A 26,432-nucleotide genomic window follows, 5' to 3' on the forward strand; every position below is an offset into this window, starting at 1 on the left:
ATATGTTTTCACCGGCGCGTCGTTACAATTAAGGTAAACGTTGATGATCGGTTTATGGACCAATTTCTTTGGCGCTTTGTACTCAAATATTATTCAACAGTTACCAGGGAAATAAATATAATCGGGAAAGAATTTATTTACTGCTAAACCCTTTAATCTCGTTCGGACATATTAAACTGTTTCTTATCGCGATATTATGGTCCGGATTACATTCCGGAATAAGTTGTTGTTAAATCGTCGCCGCAAATTAAGCAGCGTACTCTGTCGCGACTATAATTAACATTTTCTCTAATTACAACGAATAACTCGCTGCGCCGGCTAATCTCTTTCGTTACTTCCTCGACGACACAAAGAGCGAACGTAAAGAGAAAGAGAAAGAGAAAAAGACGTGAAAACGAGCGAGAACTCTTCTCCAGGAAGGAGGAGGAAATAAATCCTGCTCGTACGAAGAGAAACGCGGGAAAGAATCGACTCCGGGACTAGCGCCAAGAAGTTGTTCTCTCTTAAAAGCAATCGGCTGTACCACTATTTTGAACATTTCGTCGCGGTTAGGTCCTGAGATATAACCGCTTCGCGATGAAATTATAGCCGCCGCGCGCCAGCCGTGCCTTTAACTTATGCGACGCATCGGCCGTTAAATTATGTAACGCTTTGCGTAAATATCGCACGGCCACGCTCGCACCGGTATATTCCGCCGTGCCGATGCTAAATCGCGCTTTAACGCTTATCCTTCTCTCGGTTTCCCGTTCGACTCCACGCGATCGTACTTTTTGCCCCATCGGCGGAGTAATTTGCTCGCGAATGCTCAAACAAATCGGCCCACGAAAAAGGGAGACGTATATAATTTAATAAAGGTAACATGTCAACGTGATTTTGTCTGATTTTCGCTAATTTTGTTTCCACTTAAAGGAATAATTATAAATATACGAATAAAGTTGTATGTAGATATTATTATCGTTATTAATTTTTATTTAATTTACAACGAAAATTTGTGCGTATGTTGCACACGATAAAATTTAAATCAAGCAGTCTAGTTTAAGAGAGAAAAAGAAAAAAAAAAAAAGTAAAGAGCCGAAGGGTACGTATTCCTGCTAACACTCGGTATGTATACGAGGGGGCAACGCACGGCTCAACCTTCCACCTTCGGGCCGGGTGATCCGCTTTCCCAGATAGCGGGGAACCATTTTTTTCGAATACAATTGCTTTTTAAAGATAACCGTGGCGAGCGCGAACGGGGACACGGCGGCACCTCCTGTACCCCTCTGTCTTCGTCGTCCTCGGCTCTTGTTACGCGGCGACGTAAGAGCGAGATGAGAAAAATGAAAAGAGTCTCGGGGAGTGAATGAAAGAAAGGATTGAGTAGTCCCCGGGCTCGCGCGCGGAGCCGAGATGTAACCAACAAAGGGTGTGTCGAGAAGGGCAACGATGGCCCCCACAATGCCGTTCTGATAAACGAGGCGACATTGTCCGTTCGCGTCTCTATCTCTCTCTATCTCTTTTTCTCTTTCTGTCTCCTCCTCCTCCTAGTCTTCCTCTCGCCATTCTTCACGCGCGAGAGGACGAGAGGTCCCGTCAGTCACGGCACGACGGTTCCTCCGCTTTTTCACAAAGCGAAAATTGGTTCTGTAAGTAGGCCGAGGAATCGGAGACGCCGTTGGTGAATAGACGGCATTATCTTGCGCAACGAAGGTACCCGTCGTGCCTTTCTTTGTAACACCGATTGATTCAAGAAATTAGAAAGCCGCTCGGAGGTGGACGGTCAGGTCTATCGTTTATTTGACGCTGCGTAAACTAATTTTCCTGTCGTACGTACCGATCAAGCCGCGAAAACGACTCGACCACGGAAACGTTATTTATTAGTTCGACGCGGCCGACTCGTGATCAAAGCGACCGCGCGCTTCCACTTTTGCGAAGACGCAGGAGTCGTCGTCTCCAGCGGATCCTATCAATTTTCGATCGGGATGCACGCGCGTTAATAATTGAGCCGCTTTATTTCGGTGGCGGCCGCCGCGCGAGGGAAAGAGGATCGTTTCGCGGCGCTGAAGTTGCAAGACGGTCGGATGGCCGAGGATTTAAGGCGAGAAAGCGAGGCCGCGCGACAGCAAAGCTGCTCGGGGACGTGCCGCGCGCGAGAGAGACGGCTCAAAGTTGCAATTTATGTTTAACTGCCCTGGCAGTTCGTTAACGAGGCCCCGCTACGGTCTTTATAAACGCGACGTGTATCTAAGATCGGCCCGACTTGAGTGGACACGTTCCCGCGGCTTTCCTCTCATTTTTTTGCCTTCATATTTTCACTCGTTTAATATGCCCGCCGGCACATAAATAAATCCCTAATTGGACCGAGGTCCTATTTGTTTCTCTTCTACACCGCAACGGTCACGCCGGTCTCCCCTTCCCTCTCGCGCCGTTCACGACCCGTCGAAGATAAGAACCTAATTTTGGGAATTAGCGCGAGTTTCCTAATTCGCCCGGCCTCATTACGGATTCCGCGATACCAGGCGGTGTTGAAATTCCCGATCGAAACCGTGAAATATTCAATTAACAGAAGATGAAATTGTAACAAGTGTTTAAAGCATACAGGAGATAAAAATAATGAGTAGAACGTTATCAAATGTTGCCAGCGAGGAATCCATATAAAATACACGAGTGTCTATAAAATAATTTCCAATTGTACAAAAAGTAAGTTATTCTGATGTTACACAAACTTACGGAAAATGATTTCAAAGTTTTAACAGCTAAACACCGTAATGTAGATATAACCTAAAATCTTGTGAACTCGAATGCTCTCATCACTAGCAACATTAAATGGGTGTGTCCTCGCGATTTAAAGAATCTGAAATTCCGCGCTGGACGTGAAATACCACGACGAGGTTGATTAAAAACAGTCGGACACGGCCGAGCGACAAATTTCTTTTTTTCTTTCGTTTTTTTCTTTCTCCGATAAATCAACCACCGCCGGCAATAATCAACAGGCGTAAGATTCGTTCATAAATTAAAACAAACATTCGATTTTTCTCGAGTCCCGCAAGCGGTGGGAATCCGCGACTTGTCCACCGCAAAACGTCCGCGTGATTGATGCCCGCATACTTTTCAGCCGAGGATCGAAAGTCGAAAATTATTAATTTTTTAAGGTGCGACGACCCCTGGCCGCGGGGTCCTCGTGTTTCGTGCGCGACGGGACGGTTTGTTTCCCGATGTCGCGCGGGTCGATGTATTATTCATGCACGAATTCGCCCGTCGTTCCTTTCGCGTGACACGAATATGAGAGTCTTGTCGTAAAAATCGTCGCCGGCGACTTTCGGGCGAGGTGCGCGCCGAAATCCACGATTAGCGGTATCACGGTCATCCTCCAGTGCCACGATCTGCTTAATCGGTGCCACTAGCCGAAGGTCGTTATCCGTCCCGGAACATAACGCGGGCGATAAAGTGTTAGCAGCCACGCGATTACCAGCGTGTCAACGTTTTTAGTGATTGTCCCACGCATTACCGAAGCCGTAAAAAATAATTTTACTCTAGGTGCACTCGGTGGAATACGTAAGAATTAACACTCGGCGCCGTTTACGGCCGACGATTTTGGATAGAACACCGGAGCTCCAAATCATCCCGGACCCCGTTCACTTCGTAATCTCCACGGTTTGCAAGTCGAGCCGGATAGGGTGTTACCGCTTGTTTTTGCCGCCGAGCATTGTCGTCGGAATTCTCGTAAAATAATTAAGAGAGCCCGGTAGAGCCACCGTGACGATGGCATTTTAAAGGGCCATAAAAAGGACGTTAAAACCCGCGCGCGGCCCCGCTCCTCCCCACGAGGACGACGTCCGCCATCTGGAGGATCGCGAAACTCGCGGTGACAAGTATCCTTCCGGATTTTCTCGGCTTTCCAGAAACACGAGTTGGCGCGCCCGTGAAAAGCCGGGAGCAATTAACGGCGACACACCGATCGGCAAATGAAATATTTACTTGCCAAACGCCGGCTTTAAATAAATCAGCCCGCCATGCGATCGCGATCGATTTATCTCGTGTGAATAATCTCTGTACGCGACAACTTTTAATTACGATAATAATATAAGGGGGTTAAAAAGCGGGGGAGGGAGTAAACTGAAATAGCTTTTTGCGTCGCTAAAAAAAAATATATATATATATATATAAAAGAAAAGGTCGCAAAGATTATCCCAAGTGTCACGCTCGACAAAGACAGCGAGAAGAGAGACGTAGACCGGTGCAATTAATTATGTATACGCGATTAAAAGGAAGACTCGCGCGCTTTCGTGTCCATAAAGAAGTTGAAGCGAACGGAGGAAGGAAGAGAGGCGTAGGTAGAGGTGTTGCGTTTATGCATCGCGCATTCCGCGACGCGCTAATTATCTCGAGGATCATATTGCGTTACCGCGCATTAAATGCAAGCGGGATCAAAGAGGTGGGAATGCGAGGGCATCTCGTAAGCGCCATTAACATACGGAGCCTCCGTCGGGCCTGTTTACCTACCGGCTAGCTCTTTACATAAGGCCGCGTGTCCCGCTGCGTCAATTAATTGACAGTCCAGGCGGAATAATTGCACCCCGTTGATACGGACAAATCGCGACGATGACGGGGCGTGTGAAACGCGAGTCGCGCGTGCGGATGGCGGCGAAGAGAAATTGACACGTCGTTCAAAAGTGGCGAACAACTTATAGTATAATAAACATACGTGCCGCTATATTTATGCCGGGTAAATGGTGCAAGTTCGTTTCGAGCCGTCCGTACGGTTTATATAATACGGTACAGATATTACCGCGGCGTTATCAAGCCGGTTTACATAATTTAATCGGATACTATCGAGAAGAGGAGAGTCAGAGGGCGGGGAAAAGGAGGGGGAGAGAAGGGGGACAGGGGTAGTAAATGCGTCGCGTATTTTAATGAGGCCCGTGGAAGACCGGGCGTGCGCGTGGCTTAACGGTTACGTAACGGCGAATAAAATTCGCATTCTATCGGCCAACGTTATATAAGGCGTTTTAGAACGATCCCAGAAATCGGGTATCGTTGTTTTGTGCTCGGGATGCCCGCCGCGATACGGCCGACCGAGGCGAGTCGTAAAGCGAGGCCCGGTCTCGGACGGGAACGAGTTTGGTGACATCTCGTCACGGGCCCGCCTCACCTCGCCGAGGCTTCAACCGGGCTTTTCGTGAGCCTAGAGAAAGTGCGCGACGTCTCCTAAGCGTTCGCTTCTTCTTTTTTTTTTTTCTTTTTTTCTCTTTCTCTTCATTGGAAACTACGGGCCTTCACTTTGAACGGCTACCTTGCTCGCGATGCGCGTCTCCCGCTTTCGGAATGTCTCTCGCCTGCGTAGCGCGACGCGGACAACTTTCGAAAGGAGAACGCGCCTTCGATGTTAACGAAGTCGAAGCCGACCGCTAGATATCAATGTTTTATCACCGTTCGGCGGCCGGCTGCTGATTAAATTTATAAATACGACAGCATCCATTATACATGCTACTAATACGCACTATCAATATGTATTACCGCGCCGTTAATTTTCGAATGTTTACAGAAGCCGCAATTTCGTAGCGAGAAGGCGGTGACGTGCGCCTTGAAATCGATATGTAAAACTTCATCCCGTAAATCAACGGTGGCATTTGCATAAAGAGAAAAAAAAAGTCGATGCACGTGAGATTCGCGCCGCTTTTTCGCGCGTCGCTTTTTCGCGCGGCGCTGCTTTCTTGACTTCTGACAAATGTTTACGAATTAATAATCAATTCGCGATACGACGCGCCACATAAATTACTTGAAAATTATTTGATCGAGGGAGATGACGGTTTTGCGTATTCGCGAGCATCCCCGCGTTGTTTTATCCTTATAACACGCCCCGGGCGACTTGCATTGTGCTCGTTCGCGCGCAACGATCTTCTTGGTCATCTTTCGCGTTTTCAGACTGCGTAAGGGGCATTATATCTCGAAGCATTATATCGTAGAAATACGTGTCCGCGGGGACGGTAGTCGTACTCAAGCAGATCTTCGATCTGGTCGCTCACGCTCGCTCGTACGTAGCGTAACTCCGGGTATCTTTCCCGAGGACTTCGTCCGCGAAGTCCCTTAAGGTCTCGTTCTTATCTCGCATCGGGCATTGTCGCTTGTGCCGGCTGACAGCGCCGTAGGGCTACCGAGGAAGGCAAGAAACGAAGACGCCGGTGAGCCTCTCTCGTATCGCGGGAACACGCGCGCGAGGACGAGAGAAAGATCCGTTCGGAGATGGGGAGATCCGAAAGAGACGACGACGAGGACGATGAGAGGACGTCGTTGAGCGAAGGGAGATCGGATGCTGCACGAACGGTGGATGCCCGGGAGATCGCGATCGAGAACGACGCCCGTCACTTGTCCCTCTCGCGGACAAGTTGCGTCCGGCAGATTCTACAATTACTCGCGCACCTTTTGCGAACTTACTCTCCGCGCGCTTTTAGCCCTCTCGTCGGAGGAGCCGCGAGTCCATATTTCTGCATAACGCGATGCCGTGGCGAGATAACGGCGATTTCAGCGCGCCGTGACGCGCGCGTTTCGGAGATCGGCCGAATCGGAAAAAAGAAAAGGAGGAAAGGGAACGTTGTTCGGAAACGCAGAAAGTTACATCTCCCCGCAGTTTACTCATTTATTTATTACTTGACTGCGGGAGACGGAGATATTGAAGGCCCGTTCTTTGGTACATTAAGGAACGAGGTTTTTCGTTTTTTTGCTTCTTTTTTTTTCAACGTGCGGGTTGTTCTTTTTTCGTATGCCGGGACAACCGGTTCGGCGGTTTCTAGTGTTAAAATACGGCTGACATTACGGCCCGTGCCGGCTGCTCGTTTCCACGGGCGCGTTTATGACAAAGTCGCGACGACGGGGCAGCTGCGCGATAAATAATTTATTCCCGATTTCGGTGAACATGCTCCCAAGCTGTAAATAATGTCCGGTAACCTCGAAGGCCTCGCGATACAACACGCCTCGCGGGAATAGGCTCGGTTAGCCTTCGCGCGAACCCGCTGGAAAGAGACTGCAGCATCCGCCGTGGGATCCGCTCGATGGCACCGGGGAAGATATCCAATCCACGATTTCCGGTTTACTCGTCGTCGCATAAATTGCCGCGCCGAATGGACATCGGTTCGCACGCGGACGGACGAAACCGCCTTCGCGGCCGCGTGTACCACAACCCCAAAGAGATCGGCACGTTCGGGACGGCCGAGAGGTACTGCCGAAGTAACCTTACTAACTGGGTATCCCACAACTTGAACCTGTCAGAGGTGTCGCAATGCCGAGGAATATGCGGAGATACTAAAAACGTGAAAGCGCACACGGCTGTCCGTATTGGGATAATCGATGATACGTTCGAGTCAATACCTTATCCCTCGAATCTGTTCTTTTAAACGAGATGATTCCCCTCGAAAATTTTCGTGAAATTTGCGATATTTATATTCGAATATGAGGATATTATTATTTTAAACGAAAGGGGGTTGCAGATTTATTTATTATTATATTGTTTTTATAATTTATTTTTAATTTTTTTTTCTCACGAGTAACGCAATTTTTCATAACGAAAATGTTATAAAAAAAATATTGGACTTACCCAATTTGCTGCGCAGCGGCGAAGATACGGATACAATGACGCTGTAACATTAAAAAATAAAATATAAATTGTAGAGTTGCTCAAAGTTTCCACCATTGAAAAATACTATTAATTACATACACTGAGAAAAAATATAATTTAATCTAAAAAAATATTTAGTTGAATACGTTCAAACAAATAAATTATTTAAAGTAAGCAAAAATATATTTGAATTAATAAAATATATTAAAATAGACAATATATTTTACTAATGTAAATGTATTTTTGCTCACTTTAAATAAACATTTGTTTGGACGTATGCAACTAAATTTTTTTCTCAGTGTATAATTAAAAAATGAGGCTCACCTTAAAGTTGCTTCGCCGAAGCAGGATGTCCTTCCTGGACCTCCTCCTCCTCTCAGACCATCAGGTATTGTATCGTTCTTCCACGCACAAGACACTCGCGAAACCGCAGACCGATAAACTACTATCGCGCGATATTTACGACACTCCCGGTTTTAGATATAACAAACGCCCGATACTTATACGAATATCGCGAAAAACGGCCGACGAACCACCGGCGGTTCGTTTGTTCAGTGTCGGCGACGAGAAACGATGACACTGTAACATAAAAACGTAAAAATTAAATTAAAAGTGTTCGAAATAATATTTAGTATAAAAAAAGGTAATTTTATATAATACATAAAATTCTTACTTTGAAGTTGCTCCAACGAGGCAGGATGCCTTTCCGAGACCTCCTCCTCCTCTCAGAATGAGGGATGTTGGGTTGCATCCTTCCTTCTTACATTGAATACTCGCGGAAAACGCGTTAGAGTACGTTATATGCGCGACATCTAATTATTATTTTAAGACATTCGCGCTACTTCGTGCGGTGCTCGCGTTTACAAAAAATTTTTAACAAAAATTATACGTCGGCGGTTCGTTTCTATAACAATATCGGTGGTGACGAGAATACTGGCTGCTTCTCTGAATTTACATATGCACAGAAAAAGGGTTTACCCATCGGAACAAAGTTGTATGCGCGGGGGAACATTTTTATAACATAGAATCAAGAACTCTAATAAACTATAAAAGTATACGAGAGGCTACAAAGAACTGAATTCATTGTTACAAGTATCCTGTGCAAATTATTCGATTGATAAACGCGTAAGAATGTAAAAAGCATTGACGCACAAGTTTAATAGTATTAACCGACAAGTTATGCTCATTAAACATTTCGGCGTATACGGCGCTGTTACCTATGCACTGTGTATCGCCACGCGTTCGACTACCGACTGCCGACTGTGAAATGCGAAGGGTAGGGATACGTACGAGCACGCTCAAACACGCAGCAAAGGCCGCGGCGACCTATGTTTGTTTATCTCGAACGCTGCAAAGTTTAACACTCTACAATGTAATTTATCTTTGAATATTATTTTCAATATTAGAGTTTTAATTTTTACGAATCTGTAACCCGAGTATATGTCATGGAACTTATAAACGATATCGATTATTTCTGGTTTGCGTGATCAGAATAGAAGAGAATATACTGAAAGTATGAATATATATGTGTAAACTACATTTAAAAGAACATAAAGTATTTAAAGTATCGCATAAAATATAAATATCTGTAAATTATTGTTAAATATTATCTAAAAAATTATCACAATAATTTTCTTTAACGTGAAAGAAGCAATAGTAAATGATTCGTTTTGTAATGTGTAATATTTTTAAATAAGACGTAAGATATTTAAAATTCTTTTTATATTTTACAATTTATTATATTGTAGACCAATTGTTAATGTTTTCAATTTATTAAAACTTGTTTAATTAAGTTACTTAATGTTCTTTTATATGCTATATTTCTAAAATTTAATTGTTTCGTCTAATATCTAGAATGACTAAAATACTGCTGATGTAAATGCGACGAAATTCTTCTTCCTTTTTAAACCTTCCTGAAGTTGCACAAGGATGGAGTTTCGTTCTGTCCATCAATTGTCCCACTCCTTCTGCTTACTTTTATTTTCTACAAGTTTCCATGTTCTGCGATGAGGTCATACCTATGAAAGAAAATTACTTTATAGTATAAATATATTTACCAATCAATATATTATAAAAATGTATAGCTAGAATATTCAGAACTAAAAGAAATACTACGTTATAAATACTCTCATGTGTTATATACGAAAAACATCTTCAGAGAACAAGATAACGAGTTACACTTACTCGTTCCAACGAAGTGTTTCATTACACAATCGTCCCTTGGATTTCTACCTATTGGTTGAGTCTTTTCGTCTCGTTGCAGCAGCTCGTTCCCGACAGAAAAGCGATGAGCTGCAATTACGAACATAAATTATTGCTCCGATCAATTGTGCGTGATGTTAAATATCAAGTACATATTCATTCTACAAACGTGTACGGTTTAAACTTGTAAATGCAAGCGACCGAATTCGTTCTGCGACGTAATCTAACCTACCCATGTGCGTTGTTCGTTCGATTGCTGGTCTTACCTACGATTTTCGACAAAGCGTTCGAGCCGTAAATTCACCGACAGCAAGACATAACCATCGTCGTCTTAAAACAAAGCTGAATATCGCAAAGTACATAGATATAAAACACGAATCAGTCTATAGCAATGATAACTTACTTAATATCCACTGCAGGTCTTCGGAAACGACAAACGCCTTTGACGATCGAGTGGAGGACACAAGGAACGCACGGAGTAACATCAGAGCTTCGGAGCTTCGTGCTCGGGCAGCGACGAAAATGCGATCAGCAGCTACAAGGCAAGATGCGTGGCCGGCTTTTGCGCACACGACACTCACGCCACTCTCTAAACTCCAATCAAGAGATACCAACTGCGAAATTTAATGCACTTAATCTTCGTCGTCCTGAAAGAAAGCCGAATATCGCGAAGGGCGTAGAGACGATGCACGAGTCAGTCTGTAGCAATGATAACTTACTTGATGTCCCCCGCAGGTCTTCGGAAACAACAAACGCCTTTGACGATCGAGTGGAGGACACGAGGAACGCACGGAGTAACATCAGAGCTTCGGAGCTTCGTGCTCCGGCAGCGACGAAAATGCGATCAGCAGTTACAAGGCGAGATGCGTAGTCGACTTCTGGGCACACGCCACTCGCTGAACTCCAATCAAGAGATGCCGACTGCGAGACTTGATGTACTTAATCTTCGTCGTCCTGAAAGAAAGCCGAATATCACGAGAGGCGTAGAGATGATGCACGAATCAGTCTGCAGCAATGATAACTTACTTGATGTCCCCCACAGGTCTTCAGACACGACGAACACCTTTGACAATCGAGTAAAGGACAGGAGAAACGCACGGGCTGATGACGGAGCTGCGCAGCATCGTGCTCGTGCAGCAACGAAAGTGCAACCAGCCATTATAAGGCAGATGCGCAGACGATTGCGCAAACACGCCACTCGCTGAACGCCAATCAGGAGACACCGGCTTCCGCACATGAGTTACTCTCTTAAATTAAGATCCCATACGTATGTACATCTGTAGTTGATTCCTGAAATAAAAATAAAAAAATTAGTAAAAGTTTTCTTTAACGTGTAAATTATTTAAAAAATTAATATAATCTTAGATAGAAAAAAATTCTAGAATCTTTTTCCTAAATAATTAATATTACAAATGTTGGACTGAATTTAATTAATTTAAAACGAGTAAAAAATCTTATCTCGAATACCGAAGTTCGTTCAGTCTTAGAGATCGACTGGCGGAAAGAACAAGGTTTCCCAGGAACTGCGGAAGTGACGCGAAAATACGAGACCGAATTTCTCAGACCCCGCATTCACCGAATGTCGCAAACTTGCTTTTGACAATCGCGCGTGCATGTGCGCGCGTACACGCGCATTCGCGTAGGTATTTCTGCACATTTCGCCATGTACGTACTTTCGTACGTATATAACAGCAGCATCTCCTGGCTTCGTTAAAACGAGCGTTCCGACCGCTGCCGTCGTCGTTTCTTCGGACGACGGCGCGCGTTTGAGGCTCCGATCGTATCGTTGTCGAGGAAGGTACCTCCCCGCGACGTCGTGAAAGCTGGTTCGTTTTGGTTTCCCGGGATCATATATTGCGAATTTAGTGGGAAGCCGGGACCGTCGGAACGATCGGTTCGATCGTAGCTGGATCCTCGCCCGATGCTTCGCCGTCGTTTCATCCCCCCCGTCCCGTTACCCCGCCGCGCTGCCTTTTTTTTTCCTTTTTTCTTTATATCGACGTACGTATTCCGTGCCGCTTGTTTTTATCGGCACGAATGGGACTTTATGACGTCCCGTCACACCGCTCACCGCGGGTCCTCCTCTCCGTCTCTGCGTCCCGGCAATTCCTACCCGAATCGGATTTTATATCGGGAAGAACGCGGAGACCAACCCACCCTGAATCCCGCGAGGACTTTCTCGATCGCGAAACTACTCGCCCGGCTCCCTAACTTCTGCTGATTCGCACGGATACAAATTCCCCCTCGGAAACGCGTGTTCCGCTCGTGTCGAATCCGCGTACTCGATCCTCTTGCGTCTTCGTCAAAGGAGTCGTGAAATAACAACGGGTCAGTGTTCCTCCGGCTCGTCCTCAAATTAATTTACCATTTTTTACCGCCTATTTTATCCTACTAATTTTCTACCTAAACAAATTGTTGTTACTGTTTCACTTTTTTACGCGGCCGTCTCTTTCCCTCTAAGGACCGAAATTTCTAACAGTCAGTCTAGTTGCGGAGAGTCGGGCGTGAGAATGTGTCGCTAATCGCTCCGTAATTACGCGTAATTTCGACCGCGGATAAGATAATCTCGCATACGAATAATTGTCGACGTCGTCAAGTCGGGAGCGAACAATCATTTTCTGTGCTCCACTATTATTCAAATCATCGTTTTGTGCTTTGTTTCGTGCCTCGAAAAAATGCTTCGGAAAGAAAACGTCGCAAATAGGTTATGTCGCGGACGAAGTGCACGAAACGCGTGACGTGTATTACTTTGCTTCAAACATTTCCGACCCGCTTTCGTTAAAATTTTCTTTAGTGATTTGGAGTGCTACAATACATCAGGATAATCTAGAATGCTGCCACAGAAGGAAGGAACGAAGGAAGGAAGGAAGGAAGGAAGGAAGGAAGGAAGGACGGATAGACAGATGGGAAACAACCTGACCTAACCGGAAGATACAAATGTAAGTAAACCGGCAACACGCCGTAGATTATTTAATCGTAATTATAAAGAAATTATTATATTTAACTAATGTCCCCGAATGTAATGACGCGCGCAAATTGGGATCTTCAAATTCACCTTTTAGTATAATCGGCTCGTTAGACTGCGCTTTCCTTCTATTAGATTAAGGTTTATTCTTCATTCGGGCCGCGATTGTATCGCGGAGCCGAGTCGGTCGCGAGAAATTCGACGCACGTCGTTTCGATCGAAGGTAATCGGATCAATCGCGAACAGCGCTCCGGATTTTTCCGCCGGCGTATACTGGAGACGTAATACGCAAGGTATGCCGTTCATTAGAACCCGTGACTCTGACTAATAGTGTTTGTATTCGTCACGTATCGACATGCGAGCGACTTCGATGATCGCGAAATAGCGGCCGATAAATTTCCCGTTCATTAAAATTTATACGCCGCAGTCATGCGAGTTCCTATTGCACGAATGTGCTTTTTTTATCCAGTCGACGAACAATAGCTGTCGATGCTGATCGTAATCGCCGAAGTAAAACCGAGACTTTCAATATTATTTAATAGGAAATTTAATCTCGCTGCGAAAATGATAGAAAAATCCTCCGGTAGGAGATTAACGAATTTCTCGCAGCGCATTTGATTATTACGACACGTGTATCGACATTTGATATTCAGAGTTCGTCCGAAAATTGTTTTTTTTTACGTGCATTTTTCATTCACTTTAAATTTCCAAATAATCGTGTAGTTATTTCGAAACGCGGATAATGAATATCGGTAATGTTTATTGCGCAAACACGTGGTTTCCAGATCGACGGTAACGCATAATTATCGGCGCCGCCGTCGCGTGGAAGCGTATAACCGCCGCGTCTCGTCGTTGTACAATTGTATTGTTCGCGAAAAAATAACCGGGACCGAATCGCCGTACGGACGATGAACGTCCGATAAAAATAGGCGGGTCGTAATCACCAAGTAATTGCCGCGCGTCAAAGCAAACGACGGCGGTTAATTTCTAACATCGATTCGCTCGCGAAAGGTGTCAAACCGTTTATCATCCGTAATCCGTTCGGATCGCTGGGCTTTTTGCCGACGTGCTGGAAGAACTTAATATTCCATCTGTAAACTGTCACGCGGCCTTAATCGATGAAAGCTTAACTAGATTTAGCGCTCTTGACATTTACCAGTTTATTGTAGAACGTATGCGCGTTCTTGTTTCTCTCACCGACGCGGCCGCCACATAATATTATGCGCTGCCATTTATTCCTAACGGCGCGCCGCGATACAATTACAATAATAAAAAAAAAAATAGGAAAAAAAACCGTGGATACGATCGATCAATCGATTATCTTTCATAACGTAAATTCACCGTGTAATTAACTTACGACGCTTGGGAGATGAAAAAGACGTCGGCGAAATGTAAAAAAAAAAAAAAAAAAAAAGGTATGACGAGTGCTGTACTCCACCTTTTTTTTTTCATTCGAGAAATCATATCGCAACAATTATTTTCCGATCACTTTGATGTCTCGCGTATTGAATCATTGGGATACAGCGCGGCGTGAGTTAAGGAAAATTTTTTTTTTTTTTGCTAAATAGCTGCGAGTCAATTCTCTCGCGGCAAAAATTCGATTGGCCGTCATGTATTTTTTCGCGACTACTTTTCCAGCCGCCGTTTTCCAGTCCCGTCACGCAAGAACGTGCGCTCGGGATTTTTCCCCTTTTTTTTTTTTTCTTCTCTCTCTCTCTCTCTCTTTTTTTTGTACGCGGGTGTTTGCGCGCGAGCACGCGCCCGACTGGTAACGGAGAACGCCTGGGAATTTTCCGCAAGTCTGACCGCACCTATGCGAGAGAGAACGAGAAATCGGATTACCTTTTTTTTTTTTTTTTTCCTCCCGGTACACATCGCGACGCGGAAAACGCGTCGCCGTTCGGCCATCTCTCGCCGTCCTTCTTCGCCGTTGATTTCGCGCACATGCGATAATGAAACGCCCGCTGGGCGATCTACCGTTGGATCCTACGTTACGATTTACGAACCGCCGCGGGGCCGGCCGTGGCAAGGTGGAATTATCGCGATGTCTCCTGATGGATGCGATTGTCGTCGGACGCTGCCGAGGAACCAACGCGCGGCCGCGAAGTAGCGACCGACGCGAATGCACGACACGTCCGTTCAAATCGAACTCCGACTTCGCCGTATACTTTTTACATTATCTCCCGATTCGAATTAATTATATAAAAATTTAATATTAAATATAAGAATCTCGTGTAATAAAATTTACATAAAGAGTGTCCTGAGATCTCGAGAGATTCTCAAGTAACCGGCCTGCGCGCAGTTGTTTCTGTTCAACTTGTACGACCGCGCCGTCGAGAAATCTGGCATTTTTATGCCGACACTTTTCGAGAGTTTATTCGGGGAACTTTCAACAGATCGCACGTGGCAGTTTGTGTCCTTCGCTAGCTGTAATACCGGTCGCTTGGGTTGCGCAAGCGAATCGATCGGCCGACAAGTACAGCGGACAGCCATCGCCGATACGCTCGTCGTTGTATTTGCGACTCGCACCGGAATCGAAACGATTATAAACGATTCAGACCGCGCCGCGGGCAGACTTCAGTCCTCTCGCGAAAAAAAGTTTCCGCGGCGACGGTAGGAGGGCGGGCGGGTGGAATCGTGGTCAAGAATCACGTCGCCGAGGACGAAATGGCACTCGGTTGGGATCTGCTCCCGCGGATAATCGATAACAGTGATTAACGGGGCAGCGACGGGAACGGCGAGCTAACCGGAATACTAAAAGTACACTCGCGGTAGAGGCTGATTGGATCGAAGGGAGCGGGGCGAGAGGCGCCCTAAGCGCGAACGATGTAAGTTATAAGTACGATAGAACGAGGCATGCACTTCTCTCACTGCTTTTCTTAATTTATTCGAAATTCCTAATTGGCAATGCCGGTCGCGCTACGCTTTTTCACACAGCGTACTATTTCCTCTCTAATAAATATGATTTTTTTTTTGTTAAAGCCAACTGTTATTTAACAATTAATAAAATGATAACAAGACGTCATAAAGAGATCGTGAAAAAGATGTTAAATCTTGTGTTTAGAGCGTTACGTCGTTTCCGTTATTATCGCACGCTAGAGCTGTACGTTTTCTGGACCAAAAGCCGGAGAATTTCACGTGAAACTCGACGTAGTAATCCGATCGAGACAATTCGATCGGCCGTATCCGATCAGTTGACGATCGGGCAGCAACGATAGTCGCCGCGGCGACGGATCCGCTGCAAAACGCGCGACGATTGGTTTTCGCGGCACGATCTGACCTAAAACCGAGCTCCGTTCGGTTAGACTCTACTCCTCCGCCCCTTCACGGTGTCTCCCGGTCGACTCGCCGTCTTCTTTACCTCCTTGATCTTCTCCGCCGTCGTCCTCTCCCTTCCCCCCCCCCCTTCCTCGCTGTTCTTGTCTCGCAATCGCGATTTTAGTGCCGGTTTCTGCGGGGAGCTGAGAAAAACGTTGATTTCACTCGGCTGGAATGGTGACACGACGTGCACGTCGGATTTACACACGGCTCCTTCGTCCCGCCGTGATGCGACTTCGACCGAATTACACGGTTATAGATGTCAAAAATCAATGCGGAAGCTTAGTAATTCCGCTCCATAAAGATCTCTCGCAATTAACTCTGTCTCATTTTTCTTATATTCGTCCAAGGATCAGTTTCTCGCGGATGATGTCTTAGACTACGTCCCGAGCCGAGTCAATGAAGGTAATTCGGTTGGTAGTAACTCTTGGGAGATTATTAAACGACTGGTGGTCACGCGTGAGTTTGTACGGGCCGGTCTTTCTTCGCACGTTGTAAATACTCTGCGCGGATAGCGCCTTAAGCGCGGCCGACGCATTTTGCAGTTTATCGTGTCGCACCGAAACGAAACGCGTGCATTCGGGCCGGCAGATGTTGCCGGCCGCTTCACCTGCGTGTGCAGCATTCCGATGCAACATGCAGAGCGCCTAAACGGTGCGAGAAAGCGGTTTTCCGCCCACGTTTTGTTCTTCTTTGCGCGAGCTTACTTTCGGTCCAGTTTGCCTTTTATTGACTGCGTATTCCGAACAAGTCGCGTCACATTTTCACGAAAATGTTTACTCCAGTGACAAAAAAAAAAAAAAAAAAAAAAATTGTATACGACGTCACTTAGTGAACAACGAGCCTGCAGATATTCCGCGAAAGTTTACTCAGCGCGTGTAAATAATATTCCTTGAAGAGACAAATTGAAACAAAAATTTTGCCCGATACTCGATACTTCTTCCGCGTACGGTGACAAAAGTATTAAAATCGCCTCGGAAGTGTGAGGCTTCGTAATCCGTTTAAACTTCAACGTCGCCGTCGCCCACGGCGATCGACTTTATAATTCCGCACGTAAACGAAAGGCCATCCCCGCTATCATCCATTACATCATACCCTTCAATTACACCAGTCGCGTTTTCTAAGAAGCGAGCGAGCGTCTAGAGCCATCCGATCGCTTCCTGGCGATGTAAATCATTGAAATTTTATCAGCAACGTACATGGCAAAAACAAAAAATTACAGAAAAGAAAAAAAAAAGACAGAAACAAAATACCGAGAGAGGAAGACAAGACGGACAGACAGACGTAGAGAAGAAAAGACAAGGGGATGAAGTGGGCGGAGATAAACGCAGACGTGGTGGAGGAAATAAAGAAATATCGGCACCGTGCAGCCGCGGTTGCTCGGTGTCGGTAGCAGCCGCAGGTACTCGCGCGGCCGCGAACGTGTGTAAGTGAAAAGGGTTGGTCTTGTCGAGGCACGAGAATGCGGTTATGATAATGTACCGGCCACCGTGCTACGCGAAGAGACTCCGAAGGTGGACGCGGCAATCTCTCTCGCCGGCGAGGGGAGGGCGATCTCTGCATCGCATCGCGCATCTCCTCTTCCTCTCCCCGGCGGCGACGCGATGACGCCTACTCCCATAACGTACGCTGCGACATTTATCCGCGCCGATAACCGATTTTGGCGAGAGTCCACGGCGTATCGCCTCCTTCGTGCCGCCGCCTCCGCCGCCTTCGGCGTGCGAAACCCGCTGCCCCGCAGATGCCATCGTTCGCCACGCACAGTGGAAACTTGCGCTCGAATCCCCCATTGTTCCTCCGAACGACCGCGCCGCGCGCTGAATCGAATCGGGGCCCGCACGTTTCTCGGCCGATTTTATTGTCGCGACCTTCTTCCCGGGGAATTTAGCGAACAATTGTTCCTGCCGTTTTATAGCGCCGCCAGCAGCTTTTCTAAGCGGACACCGGCTGCGTTTTCGCCAAATTTGGACGACACCGGGCGGGCCGAAGTTATCTGACGTAGCGGGACAAAGCAGCGATCTTTTTTTTTTTGTACTGATAAGATTAACAATTGTTACTGGGGATAAAGAACGACGGCGAGAGAATTTCGTTCGTCTTTGATGCATGCTTGGTCGTATCGATTAAAAAATAAAATAAAAAAGCGACGGCAATGAGGATGATATTCTGGGCAGTGTGACGCCGTGGAAACTTTTAAGCGTGACTCGATAACGGCGACCCAAAATTCTGCTCACATCACGACCGGGCAGCCACTCTCTTGCACAAGTAACGCGACGCTCGGTTTCGCGCTCGCAGAAAGAAAGCACCACTTCGTCGCGCCGGCAGGGCTGGCCGCGCGAGCTAAGCGGATAAATTGTTTCCGGTCCATTAACCATTAACCGTACCGGGGATTTGGATTCGAGGTTTTCTTCGAGCGGTACCGGGAGGACGGTTCGCCGCGCGGAGAAACGAAATCGAAGAGAGACCGAGCGTTACAAACGTAAGACGCGCCGAAGGTGAAGAAAGACGAGGGCGGAAGGATCCTCTTCCGCCGGGGGAATCAGCGGGGGAGGCGAAAGGGTAGCGGGAAAACGATCGGGAGCCGAGTATCGCCGGTCCACCCGATGGCAGCCACCGCCATCGGTTCCGCTCGGGCGAAGTGGCGGGGCAGGGGTGGTTTTTAAATAATTTCACTATTTCCATGCATATTGCAGGAAACAATTACAACTGTAATTGCTAATAGAAGATTCCAGACGAGGCTAGGTTTATCTCAAGGTTCAAACCCGCTCCTTACTCGCCCATTTCGCCGCCCGCCGCACCCTTCCCCGTTGCTTGTCCCTTTACCCGGTATAGCTCTTCTTACTCGCAATCTTCTCAAACGTTCGAGTCACCGCGACCGATAGCACCCATCTCTCTTTCTCTCTCTTCTGCTCTTCTTCTCTGTGTCTCTAAAATACACGGTGGTGCAACTAAATAGGTAGTTTCACGACCGCTGGACACGCCGTTTTCAGCCATCGATTGTTCGCAAATGCATGTTATCGCGGCGCGAGCTGTTATCCATTACGAACGATCATTTGTAACCCCGTAGTACGTTTGACCGGTATTTTCGTCCCCGGGCTGTGGCTTTAACGTTGGGTCGCGATTTCGTTTGCTAAAACCTTGTCCGCGAAGCGCTCTGTAATCGTACGTAAAGAGCTTCGCGCTGCAATGCCGAACTGTCGGTATATCAAGCTTCTATCCTCTCGCTTCGCTTTTCAGCAGCAGCGCTCGCTCCGTCGCGACTGATATAATCACGATAAGCGCAGTCTTCGATTTAGATTCTAAAACAATCCACAGGAATCGAACGGCGGAGGGATTATATGGGTTTTATGCCACGTTCGCGTAAAGATAGACAGGAAGTGGCGTTTCATTCGAAGGAGAAATACGAAGAGAGTCGGACCGGCCGCGGGGAAGAGGAGGAGGGGGGGGGGAACAGGCGGGGAACAGGCGAGCAGGCGCGGGGGTAGAAGAGGGAGAAAAGGGACGAGGATAGACATAGACAGCGGGAAGGAATGGAAGGAAAAAAATCAAGCAAATTGGTATGCAGCACACAACAACCGGCGGGTGGAACGAAGGGGGAGTGAAGTTAGGCCAGCTAGGGGTTCCTGCTTCTGGAGAGAGGGTGGGATCAATACTCTCCTCTCCTTCTCGCTCTCTCGCCTCCTCTTACACGCCGGCACGTACACGAGAGCGGGCGCGTAGACACGCGAGCGCGTACATGCACGCGCTTCCCCCGTTGTTCTTCTGCCTTTCTTATTTTCCTTCTTTCCCTTCTTCATCGGTCGTCTCACCGTGCAGCAGCCCGTGGCAAATCCCGAAACACACGTAGAACGGACGAGGGGGCGGAAGAGAAAAAGAGAAAGAAAGAAAGAAAAAGAGAGAGAGCCGTAAAAAAAGAGAAAGGGAAGGTGAATTCGTTGCCGACGCGACGTGCCGATGGATCGCCGGAGCTGGGATTCTCCCGGTCGCGGAGTTACTGAACTGTGATATCAGGATAATTATATTCGATCGGAAGGATGCGGAGGTACAATAACCCGGTATCCTGTTATTTATACCATTACGTGCACGGGAAGGGAGGGAGAACGACGAAATTGTTTCGAGCCGCGGTTCCTGGACGCGCAGGAACACGATCATTTGCCGCGAAAGTAACACGCCAACTATTATGCGGCAACAAAAGCGCGATTGAATAATTTAATGGAAATCCGAGATAAAATAGATCGACGGTATCGCGGCGACGTTCGTGATCTGCCTGTCGGCGTCTCTGCCTCTCGAAAATTATCAACTCCTGGGGGGATACAGAATTTTTTTTTTTTTTTTTTACGGAACCGTAAAAGGTGCACGCGCACCTGTATTTATTCTTGCAATTGATACTTACACGCGAGCGTAATGCACACGTTTCTCCCTCGAACACCGCCGGACGGTAAATTCGCCGGACGCGGAAAAAGCGAGGGAATTGGGAAAGTTGCGACTATCTTTTCGCGTGGAATTTCGCGAGAAAATTTCGACGCGCCCGTGTTAATATAATTACGATATTCCGCCGGAGCGGAATATACCGTGGGATTAACAAGGCACACATTCTTGTGAAACACCGGGCAAAGCGGGCGAAATCACCCTAATTCGAAACCGGGCTGCCGTCTCTCGCTCGCCCTTTCGCGTCGAAAAGGGTAGAAAATTTCGCGGAGCTCGAAGGCTGGCCTAAGTCATTTCGCTAACGAGGTCACTCTTCTCCCTTATAATTAAGCCCTTTGACGGCAAAAGCTCCCACTTGGCAGCTTTGACGCCGCTGGAACGGGCACGATCGGCGAAGATGACTTCTTTATACGCGAAAGGTATCGCGAAGTGTCCGAAGTACTCAATTTACACGTGAGACACGCGCGCTTTAAACAAACGAAGGGCTATTAATCGCGACGTAAAACTCACGTGATCTGGAAGGGGCTTTTTCTCAGGAAATGCAAATTCCCGATAGCGAGGGCGAATAAGCGAAACAGATGAGGAAGATAGGCGAAAACCAGGAACGAATGGACGGTCGGTCACGTCCTGGGTTAATGTTGCATGCAGCAAAGTCGTCAGGTTTATTAAACCGTAGAAGGAAGAACGGAAAGGAGTTGGTGACTAACTTTGAGATCGCGCGTCGAATTAATGTGTTAAAGCGGCACCGCGGGTAATTTGTCCCAATGGCGATTAAGCCCGCAAAACTCGATTAATCTGCGCCCGCAAAGTTTCCCCAAAGCGCAAAGCTCGCGGTTACTTATCGTTCGAAGTAGACGAGTCGAGCCCGACATTTATTTCTTCGGTAATATGCGTGTTACATTTTGCAATCAGTGAATTATTTAGCGGGAATTAATGCTTAGTCATGTCACGATATATCGGCCGAAGAATTCATTAAGTACAACTCAATAGAAATTAAAATAAATTAATTTAAGTGTCTTAAAAAAAATAAGAAAATAAATAATAATAAAAAAGAAAGAAGACCTCGCGACTAGTCAAGCGCAGAAAAATAAATATAACGAAAGTATGACCCTCGCGATATTCTGCTTAAGGCGCGATTAACATAACGAAGAATCATCAGTTTCCTGTGGAATGACCCCGACAGCGGAAGTCGACGCAGGAAAAATCGGCGGCGTAGAATAATACGCGCGGGCGAACAATGCGAAGTCTTTGCACATGGCACCGCGCGGCCAAGAGTTCACGGCTGTCGCTTGGGTTAGGGGTTAGGATTTCCGATATTACTTATTTGGGGCCAAGGTTAACCACCTGACCTGATCCTACTCCGGGTTACTTAAGTTGAATCACATAGGTTTTCTTCGCCCAAGAAAATAAGGACAAGAGAGACCGTTGCAAAGAGGTACAAGGCCTCTGAGGTGTTTGCCGCCTTGGGAGCACTTTTAACATCGTCAGACTCAATTTAAAAGTAAAAACAATTTAGAGTCTACTTTATCGCGACGATCGATGTAATAACGGCGTGCATGAAAAATTAAAGAAAAAAAAATTTTTTAAAAGAAAAAAAAAAAGATTTCGCTGCACGTCACTCTGACGTCGTTCTCGTTGTCGCTTTGACAAAGGTGGAGCAATTTTTTAATGAGTCATCCTACGTTCCTCAACGCGGTAAATAAATTTTCCTAACGATCGCGCGCGGCGACTTGTGTCGACATTGATTTTATCCAGGTGTAACATCTGCGGGCTCGGTGACAGGTAGACTTGCCGCAGCAGTTGGTAACCGCCCATGGCGAATGACGGGCTGACGAGTGCCGAGTGAAAAGGACGAGGAAAGTCGGTGCTTATGGTCAAAATGCACAATAAATAATAATAATTGCCGCTACGTGTTTGCACAATGCAGCCCGTCGCTTAGACCGCCACGTCCGTACAAAAAGATGGCTCGTATAGGCTGCAGTTACGGCTCGCTGGAAGGAAGCGGCGATTTTTCTATGAGGAGATTATATACGAACGGTCCCGCGCTCCCGCCCGCGGGCGAGAGAGAATCTCGTGCCGAAGGAGAAAGAAACTGTCGAAACGTGATTACGCGACGAGAGAAAGAATGTAAAAACGCTTCTGAGAATAGTATCGCGCTGATATTTCGGATTAATACGCCATGAAAGGCGCTCCGTGAAATTCTTTTTATTTTTATTTATTTTTTTTTCCATCTCGCGCGCTGCAGACATTTTCGTAATTACGGATCGCCAAGTTCGCGGCGCGAAACATTTTTTCATGCAAATGAAACGTTCGTTGATAGCCGTTTCTCGGCGACGGTCCGGTGACCGCCGTCCTTTTTCGGGATTAATTAAAGAACCTTGCGGCGCGTTCTTGGAAGAACGGCGGCTGCAACAAGCGCTTGTAGCCAGCGCAGGATCGCATTCTTTGGTCTAAATTTTCCGTGGTCTACATCATGGTCGTAAGAAAGCGTCAATTTGACGTCGGATGCATGAAAGTCCAACGACATCATTGCGCAAACGCTCGAGCGGTTTTCCAGACTCACTAAGACTTAACCAAAAAAAAAAAAAAAAAAAAAAAAAGAGAGAAAGAGAAAGAGCATCGGTTGCACAAAGGAACCGCGACCGGATATGAATTCTTATTTCACCGATGAGGCAAAATATTAGAGCCGCATTCACCGAGGCGGGTCCACCATCGCGTCCATAAATAAGATTTCATCGTGTAATACGTAATATCGCGTGCGCTCTATCCATTGTGTATTTTTATCTCTATTCACTTTGCATAGTTTCGCCGGCCCTTAAATCGTCGCATCGAATCGCGCGACCAGAGAGAAGCTGATCGTCGGCACTCGCCAAACTTAGGCAGGCGAGTCTCGTTGACTCTTAATTCAAGCATCGCGAGAAATTCTTCATTTGCTCGACGTTCTGGGACTTCCGAGCAAAGCGGTTCCGAAACGTTTTCCAAATCCGACATTCAGCAGCCGACGAGTCAGAGATCAAACACCGTAAAAAAAAAACGCAAAAACCACGTCGAAATACCGCTATTTCTTTTCCTTCCGGTCGTAAAAAAATATATGAAAAAAAATATATATATGCGCGGAGAGATTCCCTTGGAGAACGCTGCGTTAAACGAGGGAATTACGGCGGGTGGTTGTGGTTTTTCATCATTCTTCAGCTTTTATTCCAAGTACGAGCACGCGATTCCCGAGGACTCGGAGATGTCGGCGATGCCTAGCGCGTAACTAGGTAATCCAGAAAATTGGCGAATAAATCTCCGCGCGGAAGCGCGTGCAGCGTTCCTTCCTGAAAAAGTTAACGAGACGCATAAGCGGACGTGCGAATTACATTATCACCGGATTTATTTAGGAACGGATTTATTTAGGACGCGTTTCGCCGCATTCGAATAACTGAATTCGCAAAAAAAAAAAAAAAGAAAAAAGAAAAAAAAAAGATGAGAGCTCCAGTGGGGACTTGCACCTTCCGCAAAAGCGCATCGCCGTTTTCCGCTGATATTACTTGCAAAACTCGGCTGTTCCGCGTCGCGAGACTGTATTACGCGGAACAAGTAAATCCGATCAGAAAGGAAACGGATCTTTTCGGACTATTTACTTCGATTCTTATCGCGCCGGGATTCACTCGCGCGAGATTGCGCGATTTCCTCGGGGAAAGAGAGCTCGCCGAGCAACGAAGGACCGTTGCAACCTTCTCCCTCCCCCTCCCGGCGTTCTAATGCTTACCATTTATCATGGCGCTCCCGATTGCCCGCGGGATGACAAAGGATCACGTGTGGAGCACCTCGCCTCCTCACGCGGCGCTCGTTTTTTATTTTGCGGAATCGCGTGCATGCCGGCGCATAACTTTCGGATATCAAGCGGACACCTGTCCTACTTACAGGCTCGTTATTATCGGCGCTTCTTAACTCGCGTCGCTATCGATCCTCTCGGGCTGAGAAATCGCCCGCGCGAGTCTTTCGCAATCCTTTTTTTTTATTATTTTATTTTTTATATATTTTTAAAATTTAGTTTTAAACACCCAAGACCGCGACGAGTGAACGCTTCATCTGCTTATTATCCAATAATCAATTTTCACACTGGTCAGATTCATCGATACGATCGGACCCGGCGTTTCGCGACCGGACGCGCGTCCGGGGACGACATTGAAAGAATCGGGTACCTGTAATTAAACGCGTGGAATCAATTATACGACGGAGAACGGGGAAACGGAAAAAAGGGTTTCTGCATTAGTCGGTGGGCCGTGCGGCGCTTCGTGGCACGCCGGCCGCACGTACGCACGTACGAAATAGCATTTAGTTAGGCCCAGTTATGGGATCGCCGCTAGATTAGGGGTTATTAGGTGTCGGTGTCCCTGTGTTTCGGGCCCAGGCTCGTAGAACGCTGTTCAGCCCGGGCGTGTGTGCGCCGCGCGCGTTTTCGGCTTCGACGTTTTTCGGCCCTGCGGTCCCCGGCGCGGCTATGTAACGTGTTATTACGTGTCTGGCGGTCTGCGGGCAAAGATGGAGGAAGAGAGCACGTGAAAAAAAGGAGAATCGGGAGAAGAAGGCAGCGAAAAGGAGCCGAGGCGATGAATCTACCGCGGCAACAACCCCCTGGGCCAGCTAAATCGGGGGGGAAGGGAGGAGGAGCCACTGCTGCCCCGCGGGCACGATACCACCAGTGTCTCTCAATGAAAATTACACAAATTGCTTAAAGACTCTTGGAAACGATCGCGGCACGTCCACCCTCGGACGCCTCGTCGATAAAAGGCGATCACGCTGAAAAGAAGCGAGATAATGGCGCATAATGCTCAACTCGCGGATAAATCGTAAAAATAGACGTCGTTATCGAAGTATTATTTAATATCAATAGATTTCGTTATCGGTAGCGTTGTTAGGCTCGATTGGATACTCGAGTTCAGTGCCCAGAGCGGGTTGACATTTCCGCCACGGGTGTTATTTTACGCGCACGTCACAAAATGAAGAGCAAGAGTTCATTATACAGCGAGAGAGCGAGGGGTAGAGGGGCAGACGCAGTTTTGAAGGAGGCGCGATTAAAGGAAGCCTGAACGTCTTTTCGTGGCTATGATGAATTTCGTCATTTCGCTAAAACAAAACGAAAGTCCAGGCGACGCTCTGGGCGAATCTTTATTATGCGAGGATGGGGTTGCAGGTCGTTATATTATTCAATAGCCGGTGGAGTCCGGAGAGAAGAAGCGCTTCTTCCAAGAAGCCGATGTAGTTTCAGATAATAGACCGGCGAATTGGGATATAACGTGTCTTAAATTATCTAATGAGTGTCCGAAGGGTATTACGGACCCAAGGTCACCCTATTTTTTCACGGAAAGGACCATCATCTTGGAAATGCATCGGGATAAAATGTTTGCGGGATTAAATCCCTAATAAATCGCACCGTAAACGGTCTGCACTTCCTACATTTTCGCAAATTTTAAATTCGATATTAAGAAGCTTTTAACAGAGCATTATCTCAAGCTTTATTAAATTAATTATTAATTATAATTATTTTATCGTAGTAATAAAAACGGAGACAAAATTTCTCATGTATCAAATACATTTATAAAACTTTTTCGAGAATATACTTATTGAATTGAAATTTCTCTCTTTTTTATTGTAAGATATCCCTCTTAGCTGTAACTGTATTTTCTGCCGGATTCTTCGCGAAGGGCGAAATGGACCGTCTTGTTCGCCGAGAGGAGAGAAGCTAAGGGCGCGGGGGATTCGATCGATTTTTAAAGTAACCGCAATATTTGACAGCTACAGCCCACGGCCGCGGTTTTGGCACCACCTGTTTCACGACCCTCCGGCCCCGGCACACACACGCGGGTGCGCGCCCACACACACACACGTGCGTGTGTCGCGATCTACGTTACACGGACGTGCACGCACGAGAGGTAGAGGGAA

The 26,432-nt window shown here is 46.8% G+C and overlaps 1 long non-coding RNA gene across 1 annotated transcript in view; it reads right to left on the minus strand.

Moving 5' to 3' along the window:
* Positions 1–10,824: 10,824 nt before the first annotated feature.
* Positions 10,825–26,432, minus strand: part of LOC139102335 (uncharacterized) — a 57,353-nt gene continuing 41,745 nt past the window's right edge. The window contains exon 3 of the long non-coding RNA XR_011545685.1: positions 10,825–11,083. This is a non-coding gene — a long non-coding RNA (uncharacterized lncRNA). The remainder of the gene's footprint in view (positions 11,084–26,432) is intronic.

Source organism: Cardiocondyla obscurior, linkage group LG01 (assembly GCF_019399895.1).
Source record: "Cardiocondyla obscurior isolate alpha-2009 linkage group LG01, Cobs3.1, whole genome shotgun sequence".
NCBI lineage: Eukaryota > Metazoa > Arthropoda > Insecta > Hymenoptera > Formicidae > Cardiocondyla > Cardiocondyla obscurior.